The 26,736-nt window shown below is 43.7% G+C and overlaps 1 protein-coding gene across 10 annotated transcripts in view; it reads right to left on the minus strand.

Moving 5' to 3' along the window:
• The window catches only part of RREB1 (ras responsive element binding protein 1), a 167,509-nt gene that overhangs the window by 96,612 nt on the left and 44,161 nt on the right, over nucleotides 1-26,736 (minus strand). The window contains exon 1 of one of the 10 annotated variants that reach the window (XM_074335263.2): nucleotides 19,697-19,932. The exons of the other annotated variants lie outside the window; for them this stretch is intronic. The gene's annotated coding sequence lies outside the window, so the exon portion shown is untranslated. Of the gene's footprint in view, nucleotides 1-19,696; nucleotides 19,933-26,736 lie in introns of those variants that run through there. 10 annotated transcript variants of the gene reach the window in all.

Consider the following 26,736-nt stretch of genomic DNA (forward strand, 5'->3'; position numbering starts at 1 on the left):
CAATTAACTGTCATAGTTTGATATAATTCACTCTGATGAGGCCAAAGAAAAAAAACAAAGCAAAGAAAGTGCCCATCTTGTCTCTTTACATTAATACCCAGATATCCCAGCATCGCAAACCACCTTTTCCTCAAGGGTTATCTATACGTGTGGCCTGAGAAGAAAGGAAATAGCCTTTGGAGGGAGGAGGGAAGGAAGGAAAAGAAGAGGAAGAGGAAGAAGTCTCTTATCTGAACCACAAGTGCCTCCCAAGGCTCACTCCAGCAAGCGCAAGTGCCTAGCCTAGGTATTCCGAGGGAAAACATAACTGCATTTCTTTCTTATTATTGTGTCCTCTCCGCTTCACAGACCCAACCCCAGCAGTGCAAAACAGCTGCCATCAGTTCTGTGGAGAGCTGCATGCTTTGCCCTGGCAATCCGAGGGTGAAGCGTTGTAAACAGGACAGCTCAGGAAGGATCTGAGAGGAAATGGGGGTGGGGGGAGGGACACAGGCACTAAAGCAACTTATCCACTGGTGACAGTAACGTATGTTACAGGGGACAGCTCACCCTCACAGTGCTAAGATGCTCCAAAAACAAACAGTTGAAGACAGGGAACCATAAAACACAGAATGTGTGTGCTGTTAAAGATACTAAGAAAAACAAGGTTTTTATTCTAAAACAGATGCACAAGGAGAATTCAGTTTCTCCTCACATGACAACAGTTTCTTTAGTTTTCAGAGTGCCAAACACACTAGGATCAGAAACATGTTTCAAACATTGTGAAGACGGAAAGAAAAAAAGCCCCCTTCGCCCTGCCTCCAAAAAGAAAAAAAGAAAGCCACACCAGAAATAGCCCGGGCCTGCTGCTAAGCACCTAGGATCTGTGCATTAGGAGTTTCCCCTGCAATGTTATAGTGAGCTCAAGCATGCCTATATATGGTATGTTTACGGCGGGATCTGACACAAACATCACGCAGAACTTCTAGCAGACCAGGCTGGCTTTGAAAGAGCTCCGTTTCTCCGCATTTATGGCCACAACATATCCTCTAAGTGCAAGCTAACTCCAGATGCTTCAAGAAGCAGTGTCGCATGACTTCTGGCCCTGGGAGCACTGACTGCCCTCATGCCTTCCACTCTCCATCCTGACCTCGCCTAGGCCCCTCCCTGCCTCCCACTTCCCCCTCACAGGCACCCGCCCCCAGGCCCACAGAGGCATAAATGCACGCTGAAGAATGTCTCTGCTGAATGGAGCCTATGTTACATGATGAAGGGCACAGACAAGCGCGCCATCAATTCCTTGAGAAACAGCTGGCCAGGCTGAGGCCTTTCACATAGGCTCGTCATCCCCACAAAGTATTTTCATCACATCAAGTGTTCTGCCCTGGAGAGGGAAAGCCAGACACTGAAATGGGGGGTGGGAGTGTAGGGGATGATCTGAAGATGTTTCAAAGTCCTGGAGAGGAAAGGGGGAACAGAGGAGGAAGGAGGGCAAGAGAGGGAGAGAGGGAGGTTGGGGGGAAGGGGGAGAGAGGGACAGAGGAAGGGAGAGAGAGGAGGGAGGAAGGAGGGAGAGGGAGAGGGAGAGGGAGGGGGGAGGGAGGGGGAGAGAGAGAGAGAGAGAGAGAGAGAGAGAGAGAGAGAGAGAGCTTCATCACTGGCTTTAACAGTCTTGCCCAACCTGTTCTGCGGTATGTTCTGTTAACTCCTTTCTGGCAAATGGATGCAAACAGCAACCCTTTTCTTTCCTCTTCTTTCCCACAGCCATTTTGCAATTTAAGGCAGGCTTGTATAGAACGGGTCTCAAAGAAAAAGGCTAACCCCATTACTGACCACACTCAAACCCATAATTTTTATCGTATAACTGAGACCCTCACTACCAGCTCCTCAGGCTGTCATCTTGTTGAATATTATGAACTTTCCAGCCATCTGCAGCTCCTAACCCTCTTCCTCCCCTTGAAAATACAGAAATTGAGGTTAGCTCCTCAAAAATAGGTTAAGTCGAAGTTAGGTTGAGCCAGGCCCAATTTTCATACACTTGAACAAAGCACCGTGTAAGAAGGAAGCATAAAGTTGATGGTGTTTCTTCTTGTTTTTTGCTTGACATTAGGCATTTACACGGTTAACAGACAGCCTGCAGACCAGAAATCTACCTGCTTAGCAACAGAAGCATCAACTAAGCCTCACTGGTTGTTTTGACATAGGAAAAGCAGTTTCTACCTGGTGAATATACCTGGTGATGTTTCAGTTGCCATTTTAAGCAACACACATATTAATCACATGAGAAGAGCAGTCAAGAAACAATGTGAGGGATAAAAGTCCAGGGAGAGCTTACCCAGCTTAAGGGTACAGATCAAAACCAAGCATGAAAATGCAGGACCGCATATGGAAAACAGCGCTCTAAAAGTTAAGAGCAGATGCAGGGTTCAGAAAACTGCTCTTGGAAGCAGTAAAACCTGGGCTCACTTTCCCCTGAACTTGTATGTAACTGCTTAGTCTCCAGGACTCTTCAGGCAGTGGGAGAATTAATCCTCACAGAAAAGGCTGATTCCCCCTCTACATACTGAGATGAAAAAGAAAGCATGACTCTCACAAAAGGTTATACTTTTTTCCTTAAACATGTTAGTATATCTCAATTTTAACAAAAATGCCAATGCAACCCAAGGCCTCCATAACCTCTTCGAAAGAGTATAACAAATATTCCTTGAAACCCAAATGTCCAGTTTAAAATTCAACTACAGAAAGCTTCTCCATTTTCAGCAAATGACTGTTTCATTTTTGGAAGCTCCAGGATGCTGAGGTTGATACAGCTGGTTGCTGTAGGATGCTTACTGCTTTTTTTTTCCTAACAGAAATTTGTCTCCTTAGCCAGAGCAAGGAAGGCCTAAAGGCGGTTAGAACTAACAATTTGGCTCAGTTGTTGAATATGTAAAACACGGCAGAAAAATATGTCAATATACTTTTAACAAAAATACAATTACATAAAATGTAAAGAAGGGATACTATCAAGGTATGTATATATAACACATATATAATTGCAGGGCCCAAGGATATATACGTGACAGAAACAAAATAGAAGTGAAAATATTAACATTAATGGTATCCTTCTCAGATGGGAACCTATTTCAAGAAGAGAAATGGATGATAAATTAAACTGTTATTTGTAATGATGATATTCAAATCCTTTAGAAGACCACATTGAGAGTTTGATTTTGATAGCTTCCCTTAAATTCAAAACTGAAGACAATACTTCATGAAAAAGAGATTGTGTGTAAAGCTTAAAAAGAAGGAAATACAATGATCCAGGGAAAAACCAAACTTTCTAACTTCAAAGCAATTTCAAACAAAATTTTCAGAGTCACATGGTTCTGAGGTTATTAAAAAAAAGCATGTATGCAAAACTAAGCCATAACCTCCTCCTTTAATAAAGTAAAAGACTCCTGCTCATTCAGAACCCCCCTACTAAGAATTTGAGCAAATTAAACTCTATCTCTGAAACTTACATTGTGAAAATGTTAAGTTGGGTCAAAGAAACTTGACCCAATGTGGATAAAATGGTGGTATTTAAAGTAAAAATCTGGCTTATGCAGAAAAAAAAAAAAAAGGGAAAGGAAAGAAAAGGGGAAAAAAAAGGGCCACAGTGATGCACTCCGGTCTCAGGCAGAGTGGGCTGCAAGGCCAGTTGTAACTAACAGTTGTGCTCGAAAACAACAAATGGTGCATTCATCAACTGCAAAAGCAGGGGCTGTTCAGAGGCTGTAGAGTCTGCACACGAAATGATGAGCAGCCGTCTCTGCTGTTGTTTCCCAGCAGTGAAAGGACGACTGAATTCAGTTAGAGGGACAGGCGGTCCCTTCAGCTGTGGCAAAACGGTGAGCAAGACGATCTAGATAAAGAAGTCCCAAGTGCCACATACCCTTTTCTAACAAGAGCTGGGCCCAATGATAATTGAGTAAACACCTCTACATAGATAATACTATAAGGGCCTTGCGAGGGGAAACGGCCCAGGAGAAACCAGAGTGTACATCCTCCCCCTGCCTTCTGTGAAGAAAACAGTCAGTCAGTCAGCATCCCGAAATCCACAGCCTCAGACCAAAGGATTAAACGCCCATAGCCTTATTACCTGTGACATTACCTCTCCATGGCCTCAACAAAAGAAACATCTGGTACCAGCTACTCAGCATCCCTGATAATTCTGTCAGACTGCCAACTTCTTAAAAAATTAATTAGTGGCATTTACACCTGCCAATGCAGATGGCCTATCAGGGTTCTAGCACAGGTACCACAATACCTTGCTCGATAGGAAACTGAGGGTTGCAACAAGCAAGCATCAGATGGAAGAATTTCAAAGTTTATATGTCAATTCCTAAGTCTGTTAAAAAAAAAAATCCCGGTGCCTCAAATGTATTCCTTTGTCTCATTAGACACAATTCTAAAAGGAACCTGTTTGAATCACAGGGGAGCATTTTCAAATGGACAAGCTCCAGCCTTACAACAGACCTACTACATCTCAATCTCCTGAAGTGGGCCCTGACATGTTGTGTTGGGGAAAAGGTTTCTCCAGTTCAAGACTCAACCGTTTTAGATGGTGCAGCCCCCAGAAAAAGTGATCACCAAAGAAATCACACCAAAAATGAAACAAGTCACAAAGTGGAGAGGCTGTGCAACGTTAAGTCACCGGAATTGTTCTACTGTACTATTCTTGCTCATGGAGTGGAGCAAAGTCTCCCTGGTGCAGACGGCAGGGTCCCTGGTTCAGGGGGCTGGCCACCTCGGGTTTTGGCCCAGCCATCTAACTGAACAGAGAAGCAGGCAGGAGCCAAGTGCATCGTCCACTGTGCCAGCTCACAGAACAGGGTCTGCCTGGGGAGAACAGGGCACTCAGCAGGGTGCCTCGGTGGCAGGTGGACTTCAGCCATCAGAAATAGGGCTGATGGTTACCAAAAGACCTGTTGTCCTAACTGGTCATGTACGGGAAGTACAGAACATCAAGAAACTGCCTCCCAGCTGAATGGGCTAAACATTCACACACTGAGTCTGGAGGGAGAATGGGGTACCTCACTTTCAGGAGGGGTACACAAGGTCTGACTCCAGCAGTGCTGGGAAGTGGTTGAGATTTAAAACCTGAAGCCACTGTCACTTATTTGGTTGTATTTTTGCCCCTCTACCTCCATTCTCAGAAGGTGGGTCATATTAGAAAGGAGAAAACAGTTGCCCAATACTCTTTGGAAAAGGACAGAAAAAACCCGAAGCTGTCCTGCCTCCAAGCTCAACGCACCCCACTGCTGACATTCTCCTGACTCATTACACAGAAGCCACTCTGCTCTCCTTTCTCCTCCACACATTCTTTTTCCTTCCAGGTTCAGGTTTAGTGCTGTAATGTCCACAACCCTCTTCCTTGTAATAAAGGGCTCCGCAGGTAGTTTTTTCTTTTTTAGCTACATGCTATGCTTTCATTTTAAAACAGCAATTAGGTAAACCAAATGTCTTAACGTGCACTCCTTCTGGGAAATAAACACAAAATGTTGAGTGAACAAGCTGACACCTATGCAAGACTTCTGAAAATTTAGAAGTGGTCACAGGCTAAATGGCCTCAAATTAGCCTCCCCCCAAAAAAAATGGAGGGGGAGGACTTCGCTCAGAGCGCACACATTTTCAACTCTCTCCCTAAGAGGAATTCATTTTTTAAAAAATGAGCTCAATTATGGACTGGGTTCTCTGAAGACCTCTGGTCGTTCATTCAATTGCTACTCCGGAGAGGAGAGCGCATTAAGGTATTGGAAGAGACACGGGTGCTACCCGCCAGGGAAAAATGGCCCCGGGCCCCGCCCCTGCCCCGCCCCCGCTGGCCAATCGGGGCCCGCTGCCCTGACTGACGGCCCTGCTACCCGTTCACGGGGCCGCCCAGCACCGGCGCTGAGGTGGGGCAAGCGGCCGAGAGGGCCCGAGCTGGACCAGCCCTCCGTGGACCCGGTCCTCTGCCCGCTCACCACTCGAGGCACCCACGCGGAACCCTACAGGAGTCCCCGGGGTCGACAGCTGATGCGTTTTCAGCGGTGCAAACACACTTCAGCTTAGACGGAGTCCCTTGTGCACAAAGGCTCCTTGGCCCGAGGGCAAGGCCCGCCTGCCCAGTCTCAGGCATCCTCCGACCCCTCACAGGGCCTAGCCCACCTCTCAGGACGCCTTTCTGACGCCCGTTCGGAGCACAAGACCCAAATCCGGCCCGACAGCCTCAATTCAGTGCTTCCAGGGAAGGGACACGACCCTACGGAGCAACTCGTGTTTTCTCTTTGCAGCTTTACCCTTCAGAGCTGTCTGCGAGTAAGTCGCCAGAGCGAAGGCAGGAACCACCGCGCAGCTAAGGGAGCAAAAAACAATGCCCAGTGGCAAACTTTATTTGGGTGCTTCCATACATACTGAATTGAAGGGCAGTAAGAGGATAATGTTATTGTCAGTAATTTTTTAAAACTTGCATGCCCTTTTAATTAAAAAGAATAATCACATTCCTGTGTTCGAAAAGGATAGAAAGGCGAGAGTTTTCAAATATTACATGATTCCCCAAAACAAGCATGTTCAATCTATGTTTGGCAATTTTTCATTCCAGCACTTGGTTTATGACTTACTGTGCTAACTCCGGAAATGAAATTGGTTATCAGGGAGCAATCCCAAATAATCTTTGAGAAATGAAACAAAGGGAATCCCTATAAAACTGAAAGAGAGCTTAGCTTCAGAATTGCCATGATAAACGTTGTATTTGCTGGAACCTTGAGAACCTTCATCCTAGACGGCAGCCCTGAGTAAAGCCGAGATTTTATTTTTTTCCTAATGAAAGAAAAACAATGTTTTAAAGTCACTTGCCTTGCCATTCAGAGGGAGCATCTGAAAACAACTGTTTTAACCCCAATATGCGGAAATGGTAGGCAAACCCAAACCTTGTCTTAGGCCCACATAACTAAAGAGATATTTAGTGTGAAACAGTGTCTTTTCCCTAAATTGTCAATTTTTAAAAATGCAACATCCATGTGACCTTGGACTCTCTCATTTTCATCTGTCTCTTGCAGTACACTCTCTTTGCTAACAATTCAGCACACTGCAAGCCCTGATAAAAGTAGTTAATGTTTACTGAAACCTGCGCATGAACTGTACTAAACCTGATAGGAGCGAAAAGGCAAAGTTCTGTTAACAGCATCCATGTACAATAACTAAGGGGGGTGAGGGGGAACCAAGAAGGAAGAAATTGTTTTTTTCTTTCTAGTTCGAACTTAAATTTTCTCACTGGTGAATAAATTGCTATCCATCACCAAAGATGCTTGTAATCTATTTTATCCTTTCAGGAATTTTTTGACACACATATACTTCAATTATTTAACATTTTTCCAAATTTTTTAAAATAGGATTTAAAACTGAAACCAATCTCTTTATAGCTCGTGTTCTCTCACGTTTTTTGAAGGCCCAGCTACCTGATCAATAACGAGTTTAAATTATACTCTCAGCTGTTCATTTAAGTGGCTACTTACAGGTTATAGCTGAAGAACTATCTCATGCAAAAATAAACTTAACATTTCAATGGTTACCATCTAAAATATTCTTCTTCCCTTGATTTAGTTTTTCAAATGTAAAAAGATTTAATTTCAGTCTAATCAGATCTTTAATTCTAACATCTCTTACTTAATATTACATTCACTCTAAGTATACGGAGTTAAATATCAAACTTTCTGAAATTTTTAACTTAATGATAATCTCTTTCTCTCATTTGCACACTATCCCCTTTCTCCCATTATCTTAGTTAAAATAATATTCAACTTACACACATACACACACACCCAGACTGTATCCAGAACAGGATGCTCTCAGGTGTTTAAAAGCCAACTTTCTCTCTCCCCCATCCCCCCTTTGCTTAAAGGGCAGCAATAGAACCAGTCACCTTGGAAACAAACATCACCCAGTGTTTGCAGAACAAACAATGGTACCTTTTCAGCCAGTACCAGGCAGGCAGGCCAAGGGGCAGCCGGAGCAATTCTGGGCCGTACAGGAGTGTTAACATATTGCATTCATTCAGTGCACGAAAAAGTAGTTCAGTGCAGAAAATGAAGTGCTCTCAAATGTGTGAACCTTTGGCTAGAAACCATAGACAAAGTGAGTAAGGTTTGTCAAATAAGGCTACCCCTAGTTAGAAAAAAAAAATTTTTTTTTCATTATTTTTAGAATTGTTTTACGTATCTTATAAATACGATAAACTACACTGTTGTCACTGAAAATTACCTTCTCCAGCAACCAGGAAGAAGTTGCTTAAAATACATTTTTTTTAAAAAAACACATGTTTCATCTAATTACTCCTACAAAACGTCATGTCATTTTTCTTTTAATATGCCACCATATATTGGTTTTTAAAACATGTGTATTGCTGAGCACCTTAATCCACTTGTGAATTTTTGGTATTTCATAAATCTGACTCTAAGCTAGAAAATTAGATTCAATTTTTTAAAATGGCACCAAACAGATACATAAATTTATAAGGGCCCTGAATAACAATAACCACTTTTTAAACCTTGAATAACAATTACTAAGCTATCATTTATTGAAGATTTACAAAAGCCAATCATTTGGGGTAGCTGGAGTTTTCAGGGAGATTCCTGTTACTGTTTTTAAAAAGCTCAACTAACTAGTTAATAAAAAATGTTAAGTGTTCTTCATTCAGATCCTTCAGAATGAAATTTTTAAATGTTAAATATAAGTAACAGTTTCCTCCTTATTCTGGGTGTGTGCTGACGTTTTCCTTTTCACCACTTAAGAGAGAAGGCTGGGCCCAACTGAATTATTTGGATGGGAGTTTGATGTCAGTTAAATACCACAGGGTTTTCTATCACCTCCAAGCTAAGGGACGGATGCCTAATTAACATGGACCAACATGCAGCTTAAATTGGATAAAGTCCCTGTCCTTCTTTCTTTTCTTTTTTCTCAAAGATTTAGGTCTTTAACATCCTTGAGTTAAAGTGCACAAAAAGTGTTTAATGCCATCTGACTGAGGTGTAAAAGTAATGCTTTTTTTCCCAGGGATAGTAAATCAGTTAACATTATTAATCCTCCTCATGGGGCATAAGTTAGTGAGGAGGGCTATTGAAAGGGAGCTCAACGGTTATACTGGGTGCCCTTGAAAATGAAAAGGAACTCTGCAAGTGATGACTGATAATCCTGAAAACTGCCGGGAAATACTTTAAAGCATAACCACTGGGCGTAGCACCAGCCCTGATACTCTAAAAACTGAAGCTGTGGTTCCAGGGCAGGGAGAGGAAGAGGAGGAGTCAGAAAGGCAGCTGAGAAGTGACTCTCATCTCCTATCCTCTCCTTCCAGCATCACAGAGAGAGAACAGAGCAGGCGCCCAACGAAAGCAGAACTGGAGCCTTCCACTACTTTATCTGATGTTGCACCTTTCCAAGTAGTTTTTTTAGTAGACCAAACAAAAATTACTAACTGAAATAGTTTGGGCAAACGACTCCCAGTTTGGCCAGTTAAGCTTGCTTCAATTAATCAGTGAAACAACTATTTTAACGTTTGGCTTCTTAATTTTATTGCCTATTCAGTACCGCAAAGATGTACATACATATCACACTTATATTCACAAACCAGAAATTTATCAAATGCATTCACTGAATGCCAAAACCTGCAGACAAAAAGCCAACAGCCGACAACTTCCGAACCATTGCTTGGTCACCCCCTCCAACCCTCTGAGACTCTGGATTCCAACTCCCTGTCCCCCACCCTGCCCCCATTCCAGTAGGCAGCTCCTTCTCTGGTGGCCCAGAGGACAGTGTGTGTGTGGGGGGGGGGAGGGGGGTCGTGGACTGAGGAAGGCACTTTTCTCAGTCGCTCCCTGCTCCTGCCTCCGCCTCTCAGGCCTTCCCAGGGAAACCGGGACAGGTCTGAATGTGAAGAGTCAGCGCTGGGCTTTAAGGAAGGAACTCCCAGTGCTTAGCCACTCCCTTCCCCAGATCCAGAGTGATGACCCCAACCGCTAGCAGCTTCCTCCATCTTCTCAAAGGGGCAGGGTTGGGAAAGGAAGTGAAAAGAGGAGGCCCAGGTGCCACGGTGGCTTTATCTTTTTCTTTCCTCAGTATTTCTATCAAGTTTTGTTTCACTGCCCCCTCCCATAATGGATATGTGAATCGATGCATACCTTTTAAGTGAAATTCTGCAGGATACACAACAGGTTTGATTAAGGGCATGCTTTTACAAGCCACCTCATAATAAAGCACTCTTGGAAGTATCAGGGTCCAGAACTGAATCCATTTTGAACAAAGATCTTTATGCTTTGTAGATTTAAATTGTAATGTCTTTAGAGATTGGTATACATTATTTTGTGCACTATTATGCCTAAAAATCATCTTTTCTCCTCAAAGAGAAAACTCTACTTTTGTATTCCTGTTTATTATGTATTCATAACACCCTCCTCAAATAACATCTCTTACAAACAGTTTTGTTGCTATTATTGCCTAGTCACTGGGATCTGAGGCACGTTACTGAAGGGGGGAAACCCCAATTGATTAAACAATTCTTTAAAATAAAGTCCTTAAGATATAATTTATTATTCATTTCTGTTTCTGTTTTTTCAAAAAGATAATAACATCTATAAAACCAAGGCAAGAGAAGGTGCTGATGGGATCCCCTTTCAAATCAAAACTTTTAGAATCAGAATTGTAAAATTGCTTTGGAATTCTTGAAATTAGGCTTGGAGAGTTTTTCCTTGGAGACCTTTGTGAGGTCAGTGTCCCTCAGAAGTGACCACTGCCTTCCGTGCGTCTACAGGAGCCTCACGGTGGCGGAGCACACAGTCAGGGGAGGCACTGGCCCCAATGGACAGATGGCCACCACCCTGTCACTGAGGTCTGTGGGCTGTAATCAATGCCGTCTTTCTCACCAGGTCCACTTACTGAAGCACGGAACTCTTTCTGCCTGCTTTGTAAGAATCCCGTTTTATTATTTGCAGAAAACCCCAATAGCATGGTCTTTTCAGGGGAGTAGTTTCCCAAACCCTACTCCTCCCCAGGCTCGGCCGGTATGTGCTTACTGTGACCCTGTTTTGCTAAAAAAAAAAAAAAAAACTGCTTAAGATTCCCTAGAGCAACCTGAAAAGTAACCACAAGTCTGAAATAAAGATTACATTCAACGTTCACCACACAACCAGAGCAGCTGCTCCCAGCCCTGACTCCTAGGAAAAGGGGAAACACTGGGACAAGTTGCCTTCAGATAGTAAGGGGACGTCAGCAGTGAGGCAGCTTCTTCTCCTACCAGCGTCTTGGGCTTTAAGCAATACAATAATTTTGCTGTCAGAGCCCTAGGATAGCATTAGCGGCACCACTGCTGAATAACAAGTACTAAGTTACTAACACCCTCATTTTAGAGAGAAGAAAATCGGACCACAGATAAGGTTTTTGAGGAAGGTCACTCCACTGGCAGGACTTTTGGCTGCTGCCCTGCCTTCTGCCTTAAAGAAGCTTTCAGGATGCTTAGAATTCCCAGAACGTGATGGTACTTTTCTCCTTTATATGAAAACAATAGCTTCTAAACTCACAAAGATTTTTCTGTTTGTTTTTACTGAATAAAAAGAAAGAAAATGCTGCCTGGCGCATTATGTCACTTCCTAAGAATATGTTCAAGGAAAGAGATTCAGTCCATTTTACAGATGGAAAAACCAAGGCACCAATATTATATTTTTTCATTAACTATAATCAAGGTCGGGCTTGGGTTTAAGACCTTAGTTTCTTAGCTAACAAAGCCAGCCCTCCCTCTAATAGATCATGTGAGGGCGGCCTGTTAGCTCATTTGGTTAGAGCGTGGTGCTAATAACACCAAGACTGCCAGTTCAGTCCCCACATGGGCCACTGTGAGCTGTGCCCTCCTTAAAGGAAGGAAGGAAGGAAGAAAAGATCTAACAGATCACACGAAATTAATTAAAAGGACTAAGGAAGGTAACGCGGTATGTTGAACTGTTTCTGGTTCAGTTCACTTCTCCAACAACATTCCTTCTTTCTGAATGAAGAGGAGAATGAAGCGAGGTGGGCAGCTCTAGAAACCTCAGCAGTGAGCAGGTAGGAACAACATGCGTCTTCCTAACTTGTCATGCAATGGCCCTCAGAGCTCCACTTACAGTCAGGCCTAGAGTTGAGAATTTCACTCTTCTTCAGAGCTGATCTGACTGTTGTATCCCAAACATCAGACCTTAGAGTTATTCATATGCAGACTCCATCTGCATAGGCCTCCCGGGGAGCTGTTTCAGGGGGTCCACTTACGGATAAACTCATCAAACATCTTCAAACCAAGCAAATCATACACATATTCCATATGTATTATTATTTGGCAAGTGTATGAAGATACTGATGTAATTACTATTGATAAATTCCACTAAAAGTATTTTGAAGAACTTTTTGTAAGAGCTTCCCAATAAATTCTAAAAATATCGCTAAAATTATGTTTGCTCTGGAAACATTTTTACATTAAAAGAGGTCTTTATATTTGAAAAGATTGGGAATAATTGCTCTTAAATGTTTAAATAACATACATTGATTAAAGCAAAAATACCCAATTAAAAATACAACCACAGGTAAATGACATATCACATCATTCATTAAATTCACAACACAATATCCTATAAGATGGAAAACACCTTCCTCTTAAAAGAATTTGACCCTTTACAAGGACTTTTTGAACTGCTTTTTTTTCCATAGGTGACTCATCTATTTGGAGTAATAAGATGACAGATCATATGTTAATCAAAAAATAAATTTGTTAGTGCAGTATTTTCCTCTTTAGAATAATTGATTTCTGATTAACTATGTATTCATATACAGAAGGTGCCAAAAAACGTATACACATTATAAGAAAGGAAAAAACTGTATTAAAATTGTAATATGCAGTATATACCGATAACAAAAGATGAATACAAGTCATGTGTATTATGTTTTTTTGGCACCCCAGGTATTTATAGTAACAATTTTAGTCCCAGATCCACTTCATTTAACATAGGAAAATACCCATCTTCACCTCACACAGAGAATACTCAGGAAATATAAAATAATTCAAATACTAGCCTGTGACCCCCCTCAACAAATTATGGCACATTGAAATGTGATTTTCATGTCAAATAACATTTGAATACATAAGAAAATACTTATCACCAATTTTAATAGATGGGGCATAATTTAAAGGCATGTACAAAAATGAGCTTTTCTTTATTGTCCACAAATGTAATAAATCTCATTTCTGTGATGTGTATATAGTCTTAGAAAACCATCTAGAGGAGATATATAAAGTTATCTCTGACTCATGAAAGTAAATAATTTTACTTTATTTTCTTGTGTTTTATTAGATTTTTCTTCCTTTCTGTTCATTTAGAATTTATGGTGAATATGAATCATATGTGCAATGAAATAAAAATTCAACAGGAGAAAATTTTTATACTTAGCCAGAGATTACAAAGGAAATATTCCCAAGTATAAAAACTTTTTCCCAGGATGACAGGTGTTTTTCATTTTCTTCACACTCCCTCATATTATCTTACAGTGAATATGAACATTTTATAATGAGAAAAAATGTTTCCATAGTTCTGTGATTTTGACTCACCAGCTCTTGGTGGGTTCTTGACATACAATCTGCTCACTAACGTCCTTAGCAGGAGTGATGATGGCTCTACCACACGAGCCGCTCAGACTAGCCCGGAGGGCCTAATCCCCGGACTTGGCAGGGCTGCTGACACGGAAGAGACTCTCATACACAAGACAGAGGTTCCCCTCCAGCCCCGCCCCTGCATCTCACCCAGCCTCCTGTTTCTCGCCTGTAAGTTAAAGGGGGTAAGGACAATAACTGGGCAGTGATCCCTGAGGCCCCTTCCAGGACAATATTCTGATTGTAAACAGAGAAGATGCAAATACAGTTTAATCAAATCTTGCCAGTCATAACCACTTGCCCAGGGTAGATTCAAACTGATTTCCCCAATTTCACTACTTGTATCACTTGATAGACAGTACAGCAAAGACAAGAACATTCGATTAATAAAACATGCTTCTACAAGTTTCAGTGGCTAGCAGATTTTCAGCCTGCTGATTTGTATGGCAACCCTGCCCCAAATGGAGGCATATGCAGTCCAGAGGCCTCCAACACAGCCACCGCAGTGCCACGCATTGAATGTGCCCACTGTGCCAGACCCTGGCTAAGTATTTATAGTGCTTTATATCATGCTCGATGATCCCATGACATAGATCTGATTACTCCCTAAATTTTACATGGGTGAAAAGGATCTGCTGAAAAAAACAAAAGATCTGTGAAGAGCAAAAGTTCTTTTCAACTGTGGTGTGTGCCCGTGGGCAAGTTACCCAACTGCTCTGTCTCAATGCCTGCACCTATAAAACAGGTAGAATAACCCCCGCCTCCTTAACTCATTCAACAAATATTGACCGATCCTCCAGGAAGTGCCAGGCACTGAGGTCGGTGCTCTGAATCATGGGTGAACAAAACAGAGAAAAAGGGACAAAAAGCTCTCATGGAGCTTACACTCTAGCACCAAGAGAACAGGTAATACAAACCGAAAACACAGTGGGTGTTTGATGAATGTTAGCTCTCTCTCTTCCCCCTTTAGAAATGGAAAAGCATGAGAAAACAAACCCAATAGAAACTGCCAGCTTTAAATCAGCCCCAAACTAGAAATTTTTATTTAGTAAACAAATCCAGAAGAACAAAGGTTAAGAGCACTTATACTGGAGTACACGAGCTGGGCTCAAATTCTGATTCAGTCACTGATGGCTGGAGTGACCTCAGATAAGTTATTTATACTCTCTAAGCCTCAGTTTTCCCATCTGTAAAATGGAAATGATGACCTCATAAGATCGATACAATGATTACACGAAACAAAGGACAAAAAGCAGAGAATACAGTGCCTCCTATATATTAAAGATACCTGGTATGATCTTGTCAAGACCCATTTCCACATCTGCACAAATGGACAATTACATCAGCTTGGGAGGTCTGTTGTGACAATGAGACAATGCATGAGAAGCATTTAACACAACTGGCATATATGATGGTACATATTTACTTCCTAAAAATGACTATTAACTGGACTTGGAGCTGAGCTGCGCCCTCCACAACTAGATTGAAGGACAACGACTGGAGCTGATGGGCCCTGGAGAAACACACTGTTCCCCAATATTCCCCAATAACATTTATTTAAAAAAAGACTATTAAACAAATGAATGGGGAAGAGGCAAGGATGGCATCCCCAGGCACAGAGCTCCACAGAGAAAGGGCTGGGGAGGCCACATCTGGGCTTAGGAGCCAGGGAAGAGTGCCCTGCTCTTAACAGAGGTGCTGAGTGTGTTCACAGAGCAGGATCAGATGTAGGTGCTTGTGAAATGAGAAATCAACTGAATCGGAGTCACTGGGGTGGCATCCAGAGTTGTGTAGGTTGTCGGCCCTAGTTCTGGTCCCCTCTCCTTTCGGCACTTCCAGCTTCACCAGAGGGCTGAAGAAGCAAAGGAAAGCAGCGGAAAGGGGGTTATACTTTACAGGGTTCTAGAGGAAGGCTTGCTGGCTGTGGAGGGGAAAAATGATCCGGGGGATTATCGGTAAAACTCAGACATCCAGACCTCCTGTTGCCCTCAATCAGGGCAGGAGAAGGCATCCCGTCTCTCCTTTTGGGCTGTGGCAGACAATACTAGTATTCCTGGTGGTGACCAGGATGCCAAATGCTAAAGACTTCAGACTGGGGGTGAGGGGGTGGGCAGGCTGGGCTCAAGTCCCGCCACGGCTGCCACACGGTCAGCAAGTGTTCACAGCGTGGACCAGGTCTCCACACACCACAATGCAGCACACACGTGTGCCAGGAGAGCCTCCCACCCTACCTTCACTAAACCAGTGTTATTAATGTGAGTATATAAACCAGCATGCCAACATTATAAAAACGATCGAGTATTTAAGCAAACAACCCCAAAGCGCTGTATCAGACCAAACCTCCTCCACCAGGGCCCACACTGGAAGGTCTCCCGTTACCCCGCGCACGCTTCGCACCACACATCACTCTCTGGACGGTGGCTCACCTGAAGCTGGTAGCTACGAAGTCAAGTACTAAGCCCGAGTATATGATTCAGCTTTTGAGTAAGTCTGTGGCTATAAAGAAATAAAGTCTGCCTGTGTGTGTACATCACTCCAGTGACTGCGGGCAATTCAGAGACCCCGAGTGCTGATTGGGGCGTCCTGTACCAGTTGAGTGGGATGTGCTCTCTGCCTTGGGCCAGAAATACACGAAGTGAGCCACAGCAGCCACCCAGCACTGCACGGCCACACTCCCCATTCTGAGGACGTCTCCAAAGCCTCAGCATGCCACCAGCCACTTCCCTGCTCAAAATCATGGGATTCCCTCCCACGTGGGGGGTGAGGCTGCCTCCCACCTCCCCCTCAGGTAGCCCTCCAACCCTACCATCTTCCAGTACAGGTCCTCAACCCCAAATTACACCTGAAATTCCACCTCATCATGTGTCTTCCCGCTTGGACCTCAGTCACGCTTTTTGCTTTTTCTGTAAGCCTCCGCCTTCCAAGGGGTACCTGGCTCGGAGTCCACACAGCACTGCGAATCCCCTTCGTAATGCAAACTCCCAAAGGCGAGAACAACCATGACCCACCATGCCTAAACCTAGTGTCCTAAACACAGGAGGTGCTCAATTAGAGATATTTCAGATGAATTTTGAGGCAGGCGAATAATGCGTTATGCTCAAATCCAAGCAATCTGTTGAAGAATCAAGACAAATGAACCAAGAAAAGGTTCAGAATTGCTGGGCTAGGCACTCTCCAGCTACCAAGGTCTAATGAGATTTTGTATAACAAAAGAACATCCCTTTAGCCTGTGGAGATGGGTCACAAACCTTCCTGGTAGTCTAACTCTGGCTGCACCGTCTCAGAAATGTGCAGATCTCTAAGCTTGTTTCCTGTCTTTAGAAAAGGAGAATAATACCTACCCCTCAACCATGGAATAACAAATGCCACCACTCAGCACAAGCCCTGGGGATAAGGGCGCCTTCCTTCCCTCACCAATATGCCCAGGCTGGTCACCCAGGCACAGGGAACCACCAAGCGGCACTTTCAATGCCTCCTCGCCCCAATTCCCCTCCTGGGCCTCCAAAGCCCCTACAGCTAACCAGCATCCCACTTCCTCCTGCATAATTCTAGCGTAAATGAGAGAAAACATTAACAAACAAAACTAAAAAAAAAACGAAAAAGAAAAAAAAACTCGTTGCCAATAGTTTGTTAAATCATAACATACATAAATCAGTTTTAGGTGATGAGAATTATTAACTTTAAGGTTGTATCCAACCTCCCGAATCTACACGGGCCTACCTACCCAATTTTTCACAATCGTCTCATCCTGTTCCCTTAGTCCGTGGGTATGGACTTTGAAATAAAGTCACACGTGCAGAAAAAGAGAGTATGTTCTCCCCAGAAGACAGAGACTCTGAAAACCTATGAGTAAAAAGCAATACAGTGTCTCTACAATAATTAATAAACCAGTAAACTGTCTTTGAGGCCTGCTCTCTGACTCCCTTCACATCCAGGCCAGGGAGTTTTTAAGCCTTGGGCAGCACACAGGCCCCCTTTCCCGGCTAAGCTCACCGGCAGGGAGGGAGCCGGCCTCTCAGCAGAGGCCTGGGAACACAGGAGGGGCAGAGCCACTACCTGGGTGAGTGCGGATGCTACGCAGGTGAGCATGGCCCTTGTTCAAAGTCAGCCCATCTTTATGATCAGATTCTATTTCCACCAGTAGTTTTCAGACCCTAAAACCTTCATCCACAGGGTCATCAAGACTGCAAATCGCCAGCCCTCCGCCTGCTCTCTTTCGAAACCCCATTCACTCTCAGCAGGCGACGTGGTGATTATAATGAGTAAACAGTCCCCACCCAACAATCAGTGTCCACCTTCAATATTTTAAAGGGAAAAAGCGAGTCTCTCTCCTCTAATTCCACTACCTGATGAGCTTCAATAAGTACCAATGAGTAAAACGCAACTACGGAAGTTCAAACATTGTTAGATTAAATTCAATTTGTTGAAAATAAAGGTGCCACCTTTCTAATCATTTCACTTCAGATGGCTGCACACAAGTCCTTGGCTGAAAAATCTCTTGGGGAAAAAAAAAGAGGGAAGAAATTATTCTGCTAAATATGGCACCAAATTCCAAGTTCATCGTGCACTGTGTTGAACAGGTCTCCTCTACTGCCTGATTTTTCTAACATGTTAGCAGTGTTCTCCGCTGAGAGAGCTGCTCACACCACGGCCCTGCTTCAAAGCACCTGATGGCCCACAACTGCCGACACAGCTGAGCTCCTGTTTTTCTAGTCACCTCTCAATACCCATCTCATCGCAACGCAACACAGCACCCCAACGTTATTCTCTATCACACTGCTGCCCACCCCATCCCACCCCCAACAAACCTCTGCTTGGTACTCCAGGGCCTGTACTTACACTGCTCTTTTGCCTGGAAGTCCACTTTCCTTTCCCCACATGCTTAGCCCTTCACAGCTGAAGACATCACTTCCTCTTTCCCCATCACTTCCCACTTCCAGGTCCTCTGCTTGTCCTGGTGTCCCTGCTGGTTTGACGCGCTGGTTAATTTTAGGGTGGGGACCATGTTGTACTCATCCCTGTGTCCCCAGAGCCTGGGGTAGGTGTCAAAAAGTTGCTCCTGCTACACGGGAGCTGATGGTGGCATGCCACAGGTGAGAAAAAGCACAGAATGCTAGTCTCCCAGTCCAGATTTCTTGTCACTACTCTTCTGCCGAAACCAGGAGATTGCCATGAGCCAAATGACAACTATTACAGTAACAGCAGTGGTAATAAATAAGAGGTAGCTCAGTTATAACTGAGCTGCTGGCATACAAGGCTGAAAGTTTCTATTTGTTACTAATTTCCCAACAGTCCTTCTCAACTGACCCATCAGAAACAGGAAACAGACCATCAAGTGCCCATCCTAAGTCAAAATCTGCCAGTTCCATAACTTGCTCAGGTACCCCCACAAAAGGGGAGGAACCACATACTGGTGACCCCACCCCAAAAACATCCTGAGCGACAGGACATCCTCCAATCACTGTCCTGCCGTGCACATGGCTCCTGCTGTTTACAAAGCAAAGCAAACATACCCCCGACACATTGTATCCTTTGAATATGGACAAACTTTAAGATTAGGTTAGTAATTCCAAAGGCTGCGCCTACGTCACCCAGATCATTGGGCCTCTTATATCGCCAATCCTGACCCCCCCCAAGACCGATTTTAAGGCAAAAATCTTGAATTTATATATTAAATAAAATGACAATCACCCATTATAACATTAAAAACAAAGGACCTGTTTTCAAGGCACTGGCCCTACAGAAACCCAAAGCAACACTCAACCCCCCAAATGCTTACAGAGCTTGTAGTTTCCAGGCTCCTCAAAAGTGGCTGACACACTGCTCTTAGTTAGAAACAGAGCCCAAGCACTTTTCCGGAGGTCAGAGCAGGTGTGCACAAGAAGGAAGCTGCAGGCAGGCGCACGGCCATCACAAGCCCCAAGCCCTCCGTCTCCCCCTGCAGGAGCGTCTGCCATCATGTGAGACCACCTCCCTTCCACTGCAAACTCTCGCATGGGAACGCGGGGAAATGTGACCCTCCAGCAGTGTGACCCTACCTCCACGGGGTCTCACCTGCAGGGCTGGCCGGGGGGCTCTGGGGGCAGCCACTTCCCCACTGGCTGACCTGTGAACCAGCACCACCTCTGCAAGTGTCCCCTCCGCATCTTCCACAGAAGTGATGGGTTAACTCACTGTGTCAAACACCAGACAGAACGACTTGCTATTTCCAGAAGCCAACAACCCCCACACGGGTCCCTGCCCACCTTTCCCCTTGTGTGCAGCACAGAGCTCTGCCTACGGCACGTTTTCAGGGGATGTTTATTTGGCGACTATCTCATGCAGTACGGGAGGTAGTGTGGCAATGGCTGCAAGCACACACGGCGTCAGGCTGCACTCGGACTCTGACGAGCTCAATTTCCTCATCTGAATATTGAGGTTAATGATTATACCTACATCATAGGGTCAAAGAGCGGTGAGGAATGAATGCGATGCTCCATGTCAAGGATTTAGGACAATGGTAACTAGTACTTGCTCCATAAATGCTAGAGCTGGTTACCCTATTCCCACTACTCCCATGCTGGGAGCTTTTCCAACAACCAAAAATGGGTGAAAATCAAAGTGTAAAAACTTAAGATTTTTGACTTATCAGACTGCAGCCATACAGATTAAGTCTAGCAAGGCCAGAAGACAAACTGAAAGACTTAACTTCTGGCTTATCTGATTTAAAGCAAATATGGGGCTGGGGGGCCTTGACTGGTGATGTTTTCCACCAAAGGTGGTCTATAACTCCAAGGCCGTCTGCTGAGCTTACTGAAATGCTCCCCAGGTAGATTCTCTTGTAATCATCGTTTCTGCTATTTAAGGCTGGATTTCTATGCCTCCCGTCCTCCATGGAGATGCAGGAGGCAGCAGCACTAACTACTTACTATCAGGCTTCCCCGAGACAAGCCAGCCGAAGGCGCCCTTCCAAAATTCCATTTACCACGAAGATAACCATGCCATAAAGCTGCCGGGCCATTTTGATCACGTTCTCTAAATATAATATGACCAGTGCTAACCACACTACCTCCCCGATACGCATACACTTGCCCCTTTTTATCTTGACTACGACACAACATGGACACATGACTACACACCATCTACTTTCAGTGGACTGATAAAGACCCAAAGCAAGCTTCAGAAAACATGTGCCACAATCATTCACCCTAGCTACATCAAGAGCTGCTCAAAAAGAGAAACAGAGACAACAACGAAAATGAGAAGAGGGGTAACCACCCCATCCTCAGCACTTCACCCCACAACACGACCCGCCATGCACGGCACCCACCGCTGTAAGGCACAACAATCTTTGCAGCACGCATCCCCATGTCACACTCTTAGCATGGCCACAGTGGCTTTGGGTTGACAATGAAGGGACATATCACAGAGACCCTTAATAAGCATCACATGGCCTGGCCTGACTGTTACCACTTTATACTTCTCTGAAGAAAGCTCACTGAAATTCCAAAGCATGTATTTCTTTATTACCTAGTTTCAATAACCTCTTCGAGAGCTTTACATAAGATATATTCAATGTTCATTCAGTCAATCTTAACACAGCAGATGGTCTAACATATCCAGAAGGCAGCGAAGTAGAAGATATTCCAACACCCCAAAGGCTGGGGAACCCAACACCACAAACCCTTCACAAAGCAACACCAGGGATGCAAGCACACAACTGTGTAAAGAGAAAGGATTATCCAGCAGAGAGAGTGCCTCTGGCAGCACTATCTAGCAGCTCTGGATGGGTGGCTTATCCCAAAGTTGAGCTTATATACGTTTGTCACCAGATACTGGCTGCTGAATGTGCTACTGACACCAATTCTGGACATTCTAGAAGCAATAGTTCCAACAAACTTACAAGACCCCCAAATCCACGCTTCTGCTTGGGTCACAGTGAGGTGCAAGACAGTTGTTTGTACAATATCTTAAGATTAAAATTTTCAGAAACCACGTTTAAACCCAGTTTTAAAAAGTTTTCTTCCCAGCATCTCCTTACAAAGCTATTTCAGTTGGAGAGAAGTGGGAGGGGGCGAGGTCTTTTTTGAGGTTTTTGCCCCTAATTGTTAATTTTATCAAATGGAAGGCTGGAATAAAGTGTGACCTGTTCTCACGGGATTTAGGCAGGAACACCCATGCTCCTAGTCACAGATGGAAAATCACCTTCTCCCCACTGTGGGCCAACCACCAGCTTTACCTGGTGCCCAAGGAGACCTTCCGTTTACATCCGTCAGGACCGATACCACAAAGGAAAAGCATCTTTGGGGCACACTGGGGCTCACCTGAGGTTTTCATGAATCGTTTGGATGACATCAGAGAAAAGCATTACCCAAGTGCTGCTAAGACTTTTTTGTGAGATGGTGTGAAAGGATGTGTCCCAGCTCACACACCAGGGCATGGCTGTGCAGGAGTGAGGCAGACACGCCCTCAGAAGCAGGAGTTCCAGTACAGGGGAGAGTAACAGAGGGTGGCACTCATGAGTTGCCCAGAGCACTCAAGGATGGAACTCTGGGAGGGTCAGAGTGCACGGGCAGCACGCCTGCGCTCCAGCTTCTAGTTGTACCTACTCAGCAGAAAATACATCACTTTCTATCTTGTTCCACAAAGATTTTGTCTGCCTTGAAAAAACAACAAAAACGGTCAATGCAGTAAAAACCCAAGGACCGTTCTGCCATGGTGAGAACACAGCAAGCAGATGGCCATCTGCAAGCCAGAAAGAGGGTCATCGCCAGGAGCCCGATCTACCAGCAGCAGCATTCTGGACTTCCCTTCCTCAAGGAAGAAATGAGTATCAGTGAGAAATGAGTATCTGTTCTTTAACCTACCTAATCTACGCTGTTTTGTCATAGCAGCCCGAGTTGACTAAGATACTGTATATCTTCTGGATGAAGTGTCTGTTCAGGTCTTTTGTCCATTTTTTAATTGGGTTGTTCATTTTCTTATTGCTGAGTAGTAAGAGTTCCTTGTATATTTTGGGCAACAGCCCTTTATCAGTTATGTCTTTTAAAAATATATTTTCACTCTCTTAAGAACTTTATGATGAACAGCCCTAATTAATTATCTTTACCTTAATAAAGTAAAAACAAACAAACAAACAAACAAACAAAACCCAAGGACTGCCTGGGGGTAGCAAATCTGCCATCACCAGAGGTGTTCAAATACAGACTAGACGATGGCTCAATGGGGACAAACTCCACTCCTTGTGGAAGGGAGTAAGTCTTTTCCTTTGGCACCCACAGATCTAGTGTAAAGCCCGGCACACAGCAGATACACAAGTTTTGTTTACTAAATGGACTTTGTTTTCACACAGAATACTGATTAAGCAAAACACTGATGTAGGTTTAAAACATTCAGAAGATAAGGTGACCACTGAGAAACGAATAAATAAATTGGAAAATCAGGTCATGAGAGGAATCTTGGCACTCCTAAGTAAGAGGCTCCAGTGGTTTTGAGAGTCCTGACTTGGTTCTTACCTCTTCCTCTCAGCCCACCGTTATAACTCACACTGACAAAGCATCAGGAAAACAGACAGCAACTTAAATGCTCCCCAGATTTAGTTTTATATCTCACCTGAAAACCATTCAAAGCTCAGGCTATCTACAAGAATCTTCCATGTTCCTTTTGGCATCAGGAAATTAAAAGGAAGAAGGAGGGGAGGGGAGAGGAAAGAAGGAAGCCGTTTCCACAGAGAACATAACTTTCCTTTCTCACTTTTATAAGAACTTTTTTCATGCTTCATCCATGCCAGGTATATAATTTTTAACCAAGCAGAGAAAATGCTGAAAAAAAGTTGAAAACATAAAAATGTAACTCTTCAAAGGGTAGGATATGTACCTTGTTCATAACAAATCTTGCTTTATCCCGCATTCTGTTATCGGAGAAAGGCGAAGCACCATCCACCCGCTACAAAAGCCGGAGACCTGGAAGTCACCTCTCTCTTCCCCAGCCTACCCCACCCCACCCAGCAACCAGCGCTTCCTATCACTTAAAGCTCTATCGAACGCATCTAGTCTCCCCTGCCCTCTCACCACCACACTCCAAGCCACCACTGGTTTTCAAAGTTTTGAAAAACTAGCCATCTCACAAATCTTGCAAACAGAAGGCAAAATAGTTGCCTCCTTCTGGTCCAGTCTATTCTCCACTCCGGACAGGGGTAACCTGTTAAAATGCAAATCTCATCATGCCAATCCTTGGCCTAACATCCTTTATAGCTTCCCAGACTTAAGAAAAATTTCCAAGTAAATGTGAGCTACAAGCAGCGTGCTCTAGCCCCTACCTACCTCACCATGCATGTCATTTACTCCTTCTGTCTTTTCACCCTCCACACACATACACCCCGCGTCTTACCTCAGTAGACACTCGCCACTCCAACCTCAGGGCCTTTGCACAAACTATTCTCCAACGCACTTGCCTTCCCTTCACACATCCTTCCAGATATTAGCTCAAATGCTACTTCTGTGGGACGCCTTCCTTGACCTGCTCCCAGCATCCTCCACTCCTCCCGCAGACACAGAGGCCAAACTTCACTTCATATGTTCTTGTCCTACTTAACTTTTAGCGCTTAGCACAGATGGAAATAACTCAGAGGTTGAATATATCTCTTTCAACATTTATGAAGCAGCTAGCAACTGTCTCTTTCTCATACTAGTACCCTTGGTCCTTATCACAGCTTCACATAGTAGATATTAAAATATTTATTGAATAAATGAAAAATCAACAAATGAAGATCTGTAAATGTTAAAAAAAAAAAAAACACCATGAGGCTGGCAAATCTGGGGTTAGAAAAATGCATTTTCCAAAAGGATACTGAATTTTTGATACTTGAATTTTTGATACTATAATAGTTTAGAAAAAGGGGGTTGTGAAGCTTTGCTAAACTCCTGAACCACAAATAGTTCTCAGAAACCTTATTTTCACGATTTAAATACAAATTAAATTCAAAGATGTAAGAGTTAAGCCTCCTTTTAAATTATACTTGGTTTAAAATTTTAAATATCATAGAACAGTCTATATCCAATCTAGATTTAACTAACCAAGTCATGGGAAACCTGTTTGAGAAGTTCATTAAACAGTTTTATATAGTTATCCCTCAAAACAACCATTAAAAGCCCTAAAGTGGAAGAGAAAATGGCTTAAAACATGTTTTTAATTCCTTGTGTGAAAAGGAAAGCCATTCACATGGTTCAAAATGCACAGATACAAAAGCCCATAAACAAAACGCCTCTCACCTCATCTTCCTGCTATCTTCCCTATTCTGGAGATATGGTATGTACCGCTTTTTAAAGAAAGAAAAGATTTTGAGATGTTTATGTATATTCAGAAGTTTGTTGTTTTTTTTACAATAAAGTCTCAGCATAAATGAAGCTACCCTAAAACAGCGAAAATGATTCTTTCTCTAAACATTATCTATAATCAACTTCTATCAAGTATGTATATCGCATGCACACACACACACACACACACACACACACACACACACACACACAGAAAGCAAGACCTAGACCCCATAGGTTTCTGGTTTGGTATTTTGTTTCAAATCCAAGGAGTAACGGGAAAAAAGAAAAGTTAAATTATACACAGACCGACACTCCTATTAACTCATACCACTAATGAAATAAAAATCTAACTAAGCAGAGAAAATGGGCCCACACATTGGAGCTCTGAAATGATTCTGGTCTTTGATCTCTGCGCCCATCTCTCCTATTTAATATAAACTTCAAACCAAGAGCCATGAAAAGTGGTTATAATTAGTAAGGGCCAGAGTGTGACAGCTTTTAGTGCAATCAGGCATTCACAAAGATTTTTTTCTCTTGGAGTAAATTAAGCCGAGCAAATGTCTGTAACTCAAAGTTCTTTCTCACCAGTGTGCACTTAGCACCAAATTTCTGCATGACAGGTGGGCCAAAAACATTAGTTTACTTTTGTTTCCTTCTCTTACTTTGTACTGATATTTAGAACTTAGCTTCCAAATTACATGAGTTCTTCTCTAAAAATAACCCACACCTCTTCAAAAACTCATTTTTGTATTAGAAAACAGCTCCAATCAATACACATTATCGAATAAGCCCCACCTATGCCATCTTTGAAATGCATACAGAAGGCAGAAAAATCTGAGTAAAAGTTCCTCCCTATTCTTGAGGTAGGGAAAACATGTCAACAGGTAAATTATGACAGACTGGACAGGCGGGGGTAAGCATCATTCTGGGTGGAGGACCTAATTCTCCCTACAAGAGATGGTATTTGAGATGCGTCGTGAAAGAAGATTTAAGAAATGTTTGCCAGAAGTGGATGGGTAGGAAACAGAATGAACAATCCAGGCAGAAGAAGGAGCAGTGAGCCATTACTCAGGGTAGCAATGGTGTAGGAGAGAGAGTGACAAGAGCTGGGACTAGAAAGACAGTTTAGAGCTGATGCTGATGGTCCTCGAGTGCCAAGGTGAGGAGTTTGGGCTTCTTCCTGCAGACAAAAGGAAGCCAAGCAATGTTTTTCAGCAGGCAAACGCCATGTGCAGCTTAGTTTTTGAGCAGAGCAGAGAATGAGCTGGAATAGGGAGACACAGGTGGTAGGAAACTAACTTAGGAGGCCTTTGTGACATGATGAGAGCCTCAGGTCAGGAGCAGTGGGACAGCTAATTATCAGTCAGAATGGAGAGAAACTGGGGGGAGGGTCTGGGGACTGAAGCTGAGGCTGGGAGCCCCAAGTCATGGACAGCAACACGCTTTCTGGCCTGGAAGACTGGGGGGACGCTGCATTTCAGATCACCTGAAAATGAGGGAAATGACTTTTATCTTTATAAGTTGCCTCTGAGGTGGCTGCCGGTGGTCCAGGTGACAAAAGGTCCCAGCTTATGAAAAGCTATAAATGGGCATAGAGAGCAGGAGCTACCTGCCAGTTTACAGGTTAGAAGAGACAGCAGGAAAGCACCAGAATCCATGGCTCTTATTAGCAGGTATGGGAGGACACACGTGGCTTCAGAGCAGGTCACTGGGCACCATCAGCACAAATGGATCTGAACTGGACGCTGACAGTCTGTCCACTGATTTAGGATGTGAAAAAAAGCTACCTTCAAGCGA

This window comes from Rhinolophus sinicus, chromosome 14 (genome assembly GCF_057876585.1).
Source record: "Rhinolophus sinicus isolate RSI-liver-muscle chromosome 14, RSI-T2T, whole genome shotgun sequence".
Classification (NCBI taxonomy): Eukaryota; Metazoa; Chordata; class Mammalia; order Chiroptera; family Rhinolophidae; genus Rhinolophus; species Rhinolophus sinicus.